Below are 11232 nucleotides of genomic sequence, written 5' to 3'. Positions count from 1 at the left end.
TTGTGTTGGTCAGTGACGATGGTGATGCTGAACAGCCCCAGTGCTGTTTTTTGAGCGATGTCACCCATAATTCGCTCCCCTTGGACTCCAAGGTGTTGACTACTGCACTTTTACCTTCACCTTTACCTTGCCTACCTGGCAGGGGGGCAGCTACCATTCCCTTCCTCTTCTTGGGCCTTTCTCTGGTTTCTTCTGAATGAATCAGTGCTGCCACAGAGGCACCACCACTGCTTCTGCCAAGCCTGAGGGGCTGCTGGTGTCAGCACCCGTTTGCTAATCAGTCATAACCTCTCTACTACCACTCTGCAGGAACAGGCTGCCAAGGGCCAAGGCAAATACAGGAGCATTTCTTGGGCTTGCAAGGGGTGGGATTAAGAAATCAATCAAAATCAATCTTTTTTTTTTTTTTTTTCTTTTTTTCACAGATTGGAGTGACAAGAGATGAGCAAGGGCTAATAGGAGAGTTTCTGTAGATACCATCAAGCAGAAAACCAAAAAAGTGTTCGGTGCTGAAATTCTATGAAATGCTGTGCAGCCAAAGCAGAGCCCACTTCACCCACGATGTATTATTATATTCAGCAGGATACAATTACTACTGGCTTGTCTTGAAAACAGACACCAGTATGCGACAAATCTGTACCTTGACATTGGAGTATTTGTTATGTAAGATCATATCACTGCTGATTGCATAACTGTTGGGAGGAATGGGTTAAAAGATCGGCGAGGAGGATGGTATCAGAAGGGAGGACTGAGAAGGAGGATTGTAAATACACTCAAGTGACCTTGCAGGTGGGAATGAGTAACGTCTGGCAAGTAGTAATGTAGAAAAGTACATAAATTGTACCTGCTGCTGTTTGTGCTCTCTGTGTTTGGCAAGTAGCACATCTGTGTTGAGGAAGCAGGTGTTTGGAAGACGTGGAGGTGCCCTGCCAGACACGTGGGCTCCTGGCCTTGGTACAGAGAAGATCAAAGCAGCACAGCGAGGATCGCAGCATGGTGGTAAAAACAGAGCCCTTGGTAAACAGGTGTAAAGAGCAGGCGGTGAGCTGCTGGCAGGAGCTGAGCTGAGCAGTGCCTGCATCCCCCCCAGTGTGCCTCTGCCCAGGTGCAGCTTTGGGGATCCCCCAGCTGGTGAGGTAACAAGCAGAAATCTACTCTTTGCATTTTACCCATGGGGCTGGGGTTGTTCCCGCTGCCTCACACAAAACAGAGCATCAATAATGTGAGCTGAAAAACCATGACTTTCTGGTGCATTTTGAGATAGAGTGCCTTTCCGGACATCGAGGAGAAAGAGATCTTTCCAGGGTGATTCATCTGACCTGGGTTGTGTAATTTATGATAAGGTGAATATATATTCTATGATAGTGAATCACCTTCAAATTTGACTATTTTTTCCCTGTGACTACAAAATTGACCTGGGAAGCTCGTTTAGATGTAGATATTCCTAACAAGTCATCTATGTTTAGTCAAGTAGATCCTATCACTTGTATTTTTACTATATATTGTACCAGAAACACATTGTATCTTTCTTCAGCATTGAAAAAAATAAGTGAGAAAACACTAAACAACTTCTTTGTTTTTCTCTTTACAGCTCCCTTCACCTCTTTTTCCTCAAGGCCTAAACCAAGGGGGTTCAGCAGGGGAAAGACAATGGTGTAAAATGCAGAGATCACTTTGTCTGTGTCCAGAGACTACCTGGAGTTGGGCAGTAAATAGGGGAAGAAGAGGGAGCTGTAGAATAACCCAGCAGTAGCCAGAGGGTAGGTGCATGTAGATTAAACCTGCAGTTTGCCACGTGGATCCAGAGGATGCAGATACTGATCAGAAATGATGCCCAGAAAGGCTCTGGTTTGTATAAAGCCACAGGAGGCAAAGAGGAGGACTTTGCCAACGTGTTGTAGCAGGGGAGCTCCAGGAGTGGAAGAATGTCACATAAGAAATTGTTAATAGTGTTGAAGCCACAAAATGACAGGCTGGATGTGAAAAATGTGTACTAGTGAGGTCAGGCCCCTGCTGAGACAAGACCCGGTTACCATGGAGGGCCCTCTGGTACATGGCGACAGCATAGGGAAGAGATCATTTCTCTGAGATCATCCTCATCTCTAAACCTGTGCTGGAAGCATTTGAAACCAGCTCAACCTGATGTCATCTTTATCCCTGGTAAGGATGTAGCCTATCTACTATCAAAAGCTACAAACAGGAGCTTAGACGTCAAAGCTCCAGTTACACTGCACAAAATCCCACATAATAAAAAATGAAAACACCATAGCTGTGCAGCTGTCCCAATCCCTGCCTGTGCTGTGCTTTACAAAAGACCTTTTTGGCCTCTAAGAAGATGGCTGAAGTCTAAACGATGGCTGTGCTTGAAACTAGAAAAATACTGCATGATTGCAAAAGAACATCATACCAAGCAATTCGGACAGAAGATCGTAATGGGAGTAGACAAGTAACTGAAGCTTAAGGTAGAATGCATTATTCTGCATTAATGTGTTTAGGAAATATGTTATTCATACTATTCAGCTGGTTTTCTTTGCTACATGTATGCATATATGTGCACATACATATATACCTGTGGAAACACGTTTATAACGTCTCAAATTTCCCAGAGAGCTCATCTCACAACACCTCCTTTCCATCAAGAAGAATCCCGTTGCATGGTTTTGTTTTGGCCTAGTTTTAGATAGCAGATTACAACAGTTGTACTAACCACAATACTCTGTTTTGAAATAAAAAGAATATGAGTGTTGGAGAGGAGGATGTCCAGAGATGAGGGCAAACCAACAGCAGCAGCAAAAAGAAATAGCACAAGATTTAGGATTAGGTTAGTGGTCAGGCTCAAGTTAGGGTTACCTTTTGGGTTTGGTTTAGGTTTAAGGTTAGTATTAGTTAAAGTGTGCTTCAGTTAGCAATAAAGTTTATCTTTAGGTTTGGGGAGAGGGTTAAGGTTAGGGTGTTGCTCGAGTTGGGGCACTGTTTGTGGATAAGGGTTATTCTTAGAATTTATGATTTGGGTTAGGTTCAGTGTTAATGCTAAATTTACTGCTATGGAATACATTTAGATTAGGGGTGAGGTCCAGGTTACAGATTAAGTTAAGGCTTCAGTTTATGGTTTAGGTTGTGATTGTTTTAGGGTTAGATTTCAAGGTTCTGTTTCAGTTTAGTGTTCGGGTTCCAAGTTCTGGTTCTGTCTCAGGTTAGAATTAGGGTTCAAGTTATGGTTATAGGGTTTAGTGTTAGTGTTCATGGAAACAGGTTAAGATTAGAGCTTAGGGTTTATGATTGTTAGGGTTAAATTTTAGGACTATGTTTAGGGTTTGGCTTTAGGTTTACAGTTAAAGCTATGGGTTAGGGCTGGATTTAGGGATTGCTCAAGGTAAGGTTTGGTTTAGGGTTATGGTTAGATTAGGGTTGGGGGTTACAGTTATGGATTCAGGTAAGGGTTACTAGGGAGGGTTGGTTTAGGGCGATGTTTGAGAGAAAGACAACACACAGTCTTTTTCTGAGTGGGATTATGGAAGAACTGTCAAAAGATGTTGAGGGCTACCAAAATTTTTCCATTGTGAGAGGTATTTCATGGAAGCCCTGAACTGGGTGGGTGTTGGACCTTGGTACTCTCCAGGGTCAGTGTTTGTGTTAGGGGAGTGCTTTAAGTTTACAGTCAGGGTTCAGTTTCAGATCCAGACTAGTGCTCATGTTTGGCTTCTGGAACAGTCTCAGATTATTGATTAGGTTTTAGGTTTGTGTTATAATTAAAAACAGGAATAGTGGACAGGGTCAGGCTTGGTATATACTGGTTAGGGATTCATGGTAGATCTACAGTGAGGTTTCAGTTGACAGATAGGATTGGGGTTAGGCTAAGGAGGGTCAAGGTACAGCATAGGGTTTTGCATTAAGGTTATCCTTAGGATTGGGTTTTAACCATAAGGTTAGAGTTAGCATTTAAGGCTTGGGGCTTATGTTTCTTGGTCAGGTTCAGTGTTAGGGTATGGGGAGTTTGTTAGGGTTAGATTTATGGTTGGTGGTAAGCGTCCATACACGGACAAGCACTGCTGCCAGAGAGGAAGCTGGGGATTGCACAAGAGGCTGGGAGGGAACAGAACCAGGACGGGTGAGCAAAGGGAGCAAAGGGATATTCCACACCATGTGACGCCCTTCTCAGCAGTAACAGCCAGAGTAATGAAGGAGGAAGGGCAGTGATCACGTTCGTGTTCCCAAGAAGCCCTTACACACGATGAGAGGGTACGCTTGGGGAGAGTAAGAGAGCCACTCTGTGGTGCTTAGCTGCCTGCCACGGTTAAGCTACAACACTCACCACACGCCAGCTGATGCCCAGCCAGTTCCTGAGCAGCCGCTGCGGCCAGCTCGCTCAGGGAGGAGTTGGATTTGCACAGCCAAATGCCAGCGGCTTCATTCAGTAGCAAAAAGAAAGCTGCAAAAGAAGAGAGAAAGCAGGACAGTGAACTGCAGCTGGGTCTGTCTGGACTCTAGCCCAAGTTTTCTAGGAAGAGTTCCCATAATAGAAAGTCTGTTTGCAGAGCTTGGTAGCTGCAGACAAGCAATATGCTGACAGCAACGTCATACCTTGATTTATTCTACTTACAAAAGGTGGAGAAATAAATGGTATTTGGGGTACAAAAATGTACCAAATGCCTTCTCTGCCATACCACAACATTTGTGTAAGTACACGAACAAGCACAGAACCTCGTGTCATGAAGCCACGGAGCATCCTGGCTGGGTACCCCTTGGCACAGAGAGGTTGCAGGGGAATTGAGTCAGCGATGCTGCTGGCTGCAGGGGGTGGGTGGGCATCACCACCACGTCCAAGATGCAGGTCCTGGTCTCCACACAGAAAAACTACGTTGGTAAAGCTGGTCCAGAAGAGGAGTGGCTGGGGGATGGAGGTGTCCCAGGTGCATAAATGTCACCTGGGCTGAAAGCAAGGTGGGTGGGAAGCTGCTGGGGACAGAAGATGTGATCACTGACCAAAGACTGGCCTTTTTTTTTTTTTTTTTTTCCTGTCTTATTAAACTGTCCTTTTAGCTTAACCATGCATTCTCACATTTTTTCATTTCTCTCCCCTACTCTCAGGGAGAGTGAGAGACCAGCTGTGTCGTGTTCAGCTGCCTGCTGGCTTAAACCACAAGAGCACACCAGCAGGGAACAAGGCTCGGTCCAGCTCTGAATCCTTCCACTCCCTCCATAACCTCGTCTTCTAGGGACAACTGTTTTCTTCACATGGAAGACATAAATAGCACGGGCAGACTTTTCATGGGCACTCTCTCATGCTGGCACAAAGGTGGCCAGAGCACACTGCCAGTATTATGAGTTGCAATTCATCCAGGGCTTCTTCTCTGTGGTATTTCTTCCCTTTTTTTTTTTTTTGTCCACCTTGGGCCATGGTTTGTAAAGGGCAACAGTTATTTATCTCTCAGCTTCACCAGCACAAGCTCCTGGGGCTTTCTCTAGGTCGCTGGAGGCTGCAAGGCACCATCCTACAGAAAGCAAACAGCAGGTGAAAGAATGGTCAGCTATCACCTGAGATGTTAAGGCTAGAGGTATGGTAAGCATAAAACATGCTATGGGCCATAAAATAGCTACGTCCTGAAACTGCTGTGCTGTATTCGTGCCAGCAGAGAGCAGTGGCAGTACAGCAAAGCATCCTGCCTGCTTCTGGTGATGTACCCATGCATGGTATTCAATATCTTGGCCGGTTTAACGTTAATGTCTCCAGGTCACACGTGGAGGCTTAAGAAAGGTTTTTGGCTCTTCAGCATATTCAGGCACGACCATAAAATCAGCCCGCTCACAAAGCAGTTGGGGAGGTACCTTAGGATGTCTGTATGCAAGCCTCAACAGGTTCAATATCCTGGTTAGGGACAGGGATTTCTCCATTTTCTTGGACACCTCCAGGGACAGCGGCTGCACAGCTTTGCTTCCAGGCTCCTCTTCCAGTATCTTACTGTCCTCTGAGGGAGAAAAAAAAAAAAAAAAAAAAAAAAAAACTTTTTTTTTTTTTTTTACATCATGACAAACCCACCCATTTCAGTTTATGACCACATCCCTCACCTCACTGCTTCTTACCTCAGTAAGGCACCTGTTATTAGCTTCTTGATAAGCTGTGTGTAACTCACTGCTGTTGTGTCACCAAGCTGCTTCTCACCAGCTGAGTGCCTCTGCACCAAACCATCCTGCTGGGAACTGCTGGGCTTGCTGGAGGTGAGGGCGTGCAAGGCTGATTACAGCTATTACAGCCTATTGCTGCCCTCAGGTCTGTGTCACAGACAAGCTCCTGACAAATCCCATTTGCAAGCAGGCTCTAAGCTAATTAGAAATAATTAACCACTCTCCTTTAAGCCTAGTGACCTAGTCACCTACTGTGGTGACAGTATTTTCTGGTGGCACTGAATTATTTCAGGGTAAGGTCTGAAATTAAGGCCTGAATGAGAAAAGCAAGGCTCAAGTGGTTAATCAGGCTCTGCCAGGCTTCCCAGCTGGTGATGATAGCCTCCACTGCAAAGGTGCTTGCAGCAGCATCTTCACCTAAATTGGGTGACCCCTGAACCAGGGTTTTCAGATCTTACTAAATAGCTGGCATGTGGTCCTACTTGCCATCTCCAGGGCATGGGTTATCATTGCTTTTATTTTAAACTCTGCACTTTTTTTTTTTCCATCTTATAAATACAGATTGTCTTTTGTGTCCTATTTCAGCATCTGCAGGAATGCTTTCTGCTGACTGCTTGGAAGTATCTTACCTGCATCCAGTTGGGTCAGTCCTGCAGCAGGACCAGCACTCTCCCACCCAGGATATTAATTAACACGTCAAGGCATACAAATACTTCCTATGTGCTGACCTCAGCACAGAAGATGGCCAGAGGGATGTCTGAGGTGGTCCAAAATCCCAACCCGGAGACCTGCTATGACAGGTAGTGGCTTTGTGCAAAGCCAGGTAGAGGCTGAAGCTCTGCAGATTCTCTCACCCATCTTCCCTCAGTCCACAGTCTCACCTCTACATCTTCATCCCTCAACCACCCTGGAAACTGAAGACAAACTGAAGACACTGAAGTGTCCTCAGTTTGCACACAGACACAGCCTCTATGCACAGCAATACCTTAATTTTAAGTATATCCAACTTGAATGTCACCCTTACACCACATTTATCACCCAAATGCCATAGATTGTGCCACAAACCAGGAACAAGCAAACTTTTTACTTACCCCATGTTTGCTATATGTATATTCTCTCATCCTATGGTCCCATTGGTGGTGTCACAGGAAAGAAAACTGATCCCTTCTCTATCTGGAAACATTAACTCAGTGCCCACCAAATTCAAATTATGGGAGCCATATCCCAAATTGCAATGGCAAACTGGTGGGCATAGCAGGGAACAGTTTTTCCACAATCAAATAAAAGCATATAAAGAAAAGAGAAAACCTAGATACTCTTGTCCCCCATCTCTCTTTTCATATGTATAGTAAAATTGGAAGAAATACAGGAACTAGCAATTTGGCAGAAGGAAAAAACAGCTTTCTCCTGGTGTAGCCCACCTGTAACTCGTTTCTCAGCTTTTGCAAGAGGCTGGTGGACATCTGTAGAATTGAAAACCTTTCTATGGAAAAAAGTTGTTAACCTTGATAGTAGTTATCCACTATTTCTCACAGATCTGTGGAAGATTTGGGTGGGGATACTTTGGAGGAAGCTTAAAAAAATAAATAAAAAAAATAAAAAACAGTGTTTCAAAGAATGAAAAGTGGTCCTCACTCTGTAACAGGTGCACAGTAACCTGTCTGAAACGTTTGTTTTTTCCCAAAGCTACTTGCATTACTAGTTTTTCTTCTTCACTTGTGATTGAGCCTGTAAAAAAAGAAAAAAAAAGAAAAAAAAATCAGCAGCAACTGAGATCCTCATTAGCTCTGATTTTGTAACCTTACTGATCCTGTGTTTTTTGTAGAAACGTGCTCCCTTTAACACCTGGATGAACTTGCTATTTCTGCAGCGTTGTCCTAGTTTTGCCTGGGATCAAGTCAATTTTCTTCCTAGTAGCTGGCGTGGTGCTGTTTTCAATTTAGGATGAGAACAGTGCTGATGACACACCGATGTTTCAGCTGCTGCTGGGGACTCCTTACACCGAGCCAAGGACTTCCCAGGCTCTCACCCTGCCCTGCCAGCCGGGAGGCTGAGGGTGCACAAGCAGCTGGGAGGGGACACAACCAGGACAGCTGACCCCAACTGGCCAAAGGACTATCCCACATCATATGGTGCCATTCAGAGCAATAAAATGGGGTCAAGTTGGTCCAGGGCTGGTGTTGATTAGGGACAGGCTGGGTATCAGTTAGTTGGTGGTGAGCAATTGCATTGTGCATCACTTGTTTTGTTCCTTATTTTGTGGTTATTTTTTTTTTCTTTTTTCCTTCTCTCTCCGCCCCCCCCCCCTCTTTCTTATTAAACTGTCCTTTTATCTCAACCACAAATTCTCACAATTTTTTCATTTCTCTCCCCCACTCTCAGGGAGAGTGAGACACCAGCTGTGTCGTGTTCAGCTGCCTGCTGGGTTAACCCACAAGAGCACACCAGCAGGGAGCAAGGCTGGGCCCAGCTCTAAATCCTTCCACTCCCTCCATAACCTCATCTTCTAGGGACAACAGTTTTCTTTGCAGGGAAGTGTGAGAAACACCTCAAATAATTCCCTTCAGACAGGACCTTCTGTGAAGCCATTTTATTCGTGATTGCAATGGCGGGCATCCTGTCAATCAGGAGCATGTTTTAATAAACAAATCATAACCTTTTATTTCCTGTTACTGATCCCTGATCACCTCCCCCGTTTCCTTATTGCCTGAGTACTGCAGGTTCACAAGCTACTCAATGCTCCTTTATACCATAGATATACAATTTTTCTTTTTTTTTTTTTGGAACCCTTTAATTTCTCCTTTCTTATATTTTGAGAACTTGTGATCTTTGTTTTTACTGTTCTCACACTGCTCATCCTGTTTTTCTCAAGCTTCTACCTTATTTGGGAACAGTGAGGTCTTCTACTGTCCACTTATCTACTTCGCATTTCTCCTTGTTATGACTACACAACCACCTTGGAATACAGAAAAGCAATTCTCTACTGCAAAAACACAACTTTGTTTCTCACAGAAGACATAAGTAGCACGGGCAGACTTTTCATAGGCACTATCTCACTGCCAGCACAAAGGTGGCCAGAGCGCACTGCCAGTATTACAAGTTAAAATTCATCCAGGGTTTCTTTTCTGTTCCTTTTTTCCTCTTTGTTCTGCATCGTTTGTTTTTGTTTGTTTTCCTTTTCTCTTTCTTATTAAGCTATACTTATCTCAAGCCACAATTTCTCACGCTTTTTCTTATTTCAGTTCTCTTCCCCCATCCCACTCAGGCGTGCAGGGAGTGAGTCAATGGCCTTGTGGTGTTTAGTGACCTAACAGGATAAACCACAGAAGACATTTCATACACGAGGTACACTTCATGTGATTATTTATTTTTTTTTTGGTTAAGAATCATGAATTCGTATTTTTATGAATCCTGCAATCTAGTCCAGATCTCACCAGTCTTGACAAAGTCATTTCTATCGATCCCAACACTTCTTAGCTCATTCAGCAAAATCAAATAGCAACAGGTATGTGATAACTTGATGGGTGAATCACTTAGGAATCCATATATCTTAGGGTTTTATTTTCCTCAAAGTATTTCAACTAAGAGCTGTAGCCAGTTTAATCCTTCTTTGGCTGTGGGGTCACCTAAAAGCCCCCCGCTTGGATGACAAAAGATCTCTAGAGCCATTTGTAGCCAGCTGCTTTAAAGAAACACTTGAGACACTGAAGTAGTCCCATGATGATTGTGAAATAGTAAAAATTGCAGAAGAATGCCCCAGAATGACAAGAGCTGATTAAAGTAAAATGAATAAGCAAAATGAAATGTTTTAAGAACTAAAATTAATTAGGAATTGCTTCATTTGCTTTAAATGATTATCCTCACTCTCTTTCTTTGTAAGCCTCCAGGCTTTCAGTGCAAAACTTTAATACAACTTTTCACAATAAATTAGAACTGAGAATGTATTTTCACTTACAGTAACAGGGCTCCCTGAAGCACTGCCATGGGAAACAAGCTCCAAGAACTGCAGGCCTTATTATGGCCGTGGGTACCATGACAGCTACTCCCTGATATGGGGACTGAGCAGTGCTCACCTTATCCATCAAGCAGCATCTCCTCTCTCTGCTGGCTTCTGAGGGATAAGGAAAGCATGACCTGAGGGCTGTCTTCACACCTTTGGTTTCCCCTTATGCATTTCAGGTGGAAGGCTTCTCCTGGCCATTTTCCAGGCTTTATTCTAGGCTTCCTCACCGTGCTGTTTTTCACCATCCTCACTCTCTTACAACACACCCTGTTAGAAGCCAAACACCAAAAGGCAGAGGGGCAGATGAAAGAGTGAGAAGTAGAGCCAAGAGAGATAGAAAAAAAATGAATAGCAGATTCATTTGGAAAACACAACTTAAAAAAAAAAAATGAGCTCGGCTTAAGGGATTTCATCATGTTGAGAAGAACATTTCCTGATTCAACAGAAAAGCAGACTGTGGTCCAGAGCAACCCAGATTTCTCTGCTTCTGTCCGCCGAGTTCAGCGCGTGCAGCACCATCCTTTTGCCAGGCATTTCAGGCTTGTTTTGGCCTCATGTGGGCAAAATGAAAACATCTTTCTTGCTCACTCTTCGTTCTGTAAATCACATGCTAAGCTTCCACGAGTCTTTTGTGCCATGCCCTGGTAGTCACCAGATTTGGCACACTTCAGTCCAAATAAAGAAGGAAATTTTTGAAAAATCATTAAAAACAATAAAATGGCAAGCCAGTCTTCATTTTTCCATTAAAAACAGCATCTGTTACTGTGCTTGGTGTTGCAATATATTGGCCCATTAACCGGGTCTTCTGTGAGCATCTGCTCTTAGTAAAAGATCTTGGCAACTTGTAGCTACAAAAGGTCTAGTTTGCAGGCTGCACAAAGCTTTGGGATTGGAAAAAAAAATAGTAAAAGCTTGTGGGTTGAGATAAAGACAGTTTAATAGGGCAGAAAAGAAAGAAGTCATAATAATAACAGTAGTAATAACAATAATACGTACAAAGCAAGTGATGCACAATGCAATTGCTCACCACCCGCTGACTGATGCCCAGCCTGTCTCCAAGCAGCAGTCCCCCAGCCACCCCATATTAATTGCTCAGTGGAATTGCC

The sequence above is a fragment of the Anas platyrhynchos genome, chromosome 5, assembly GCF_047663525.1.
Source record: "Anas platyrhynchos isolate ZD024472 breed Pekin duck chromosome 5, IASCAAS_PekinDuck_T2T, whole genome shotgun sequence".
Lineage (NCBI taxonomy): Eukaryota > Metazoa > Chordata > Aves > Anseriformes > Anatidae > Anas > Anas platyrhynchos.
Note: the sequence above shows the minus strand (reverse complement) of the source record.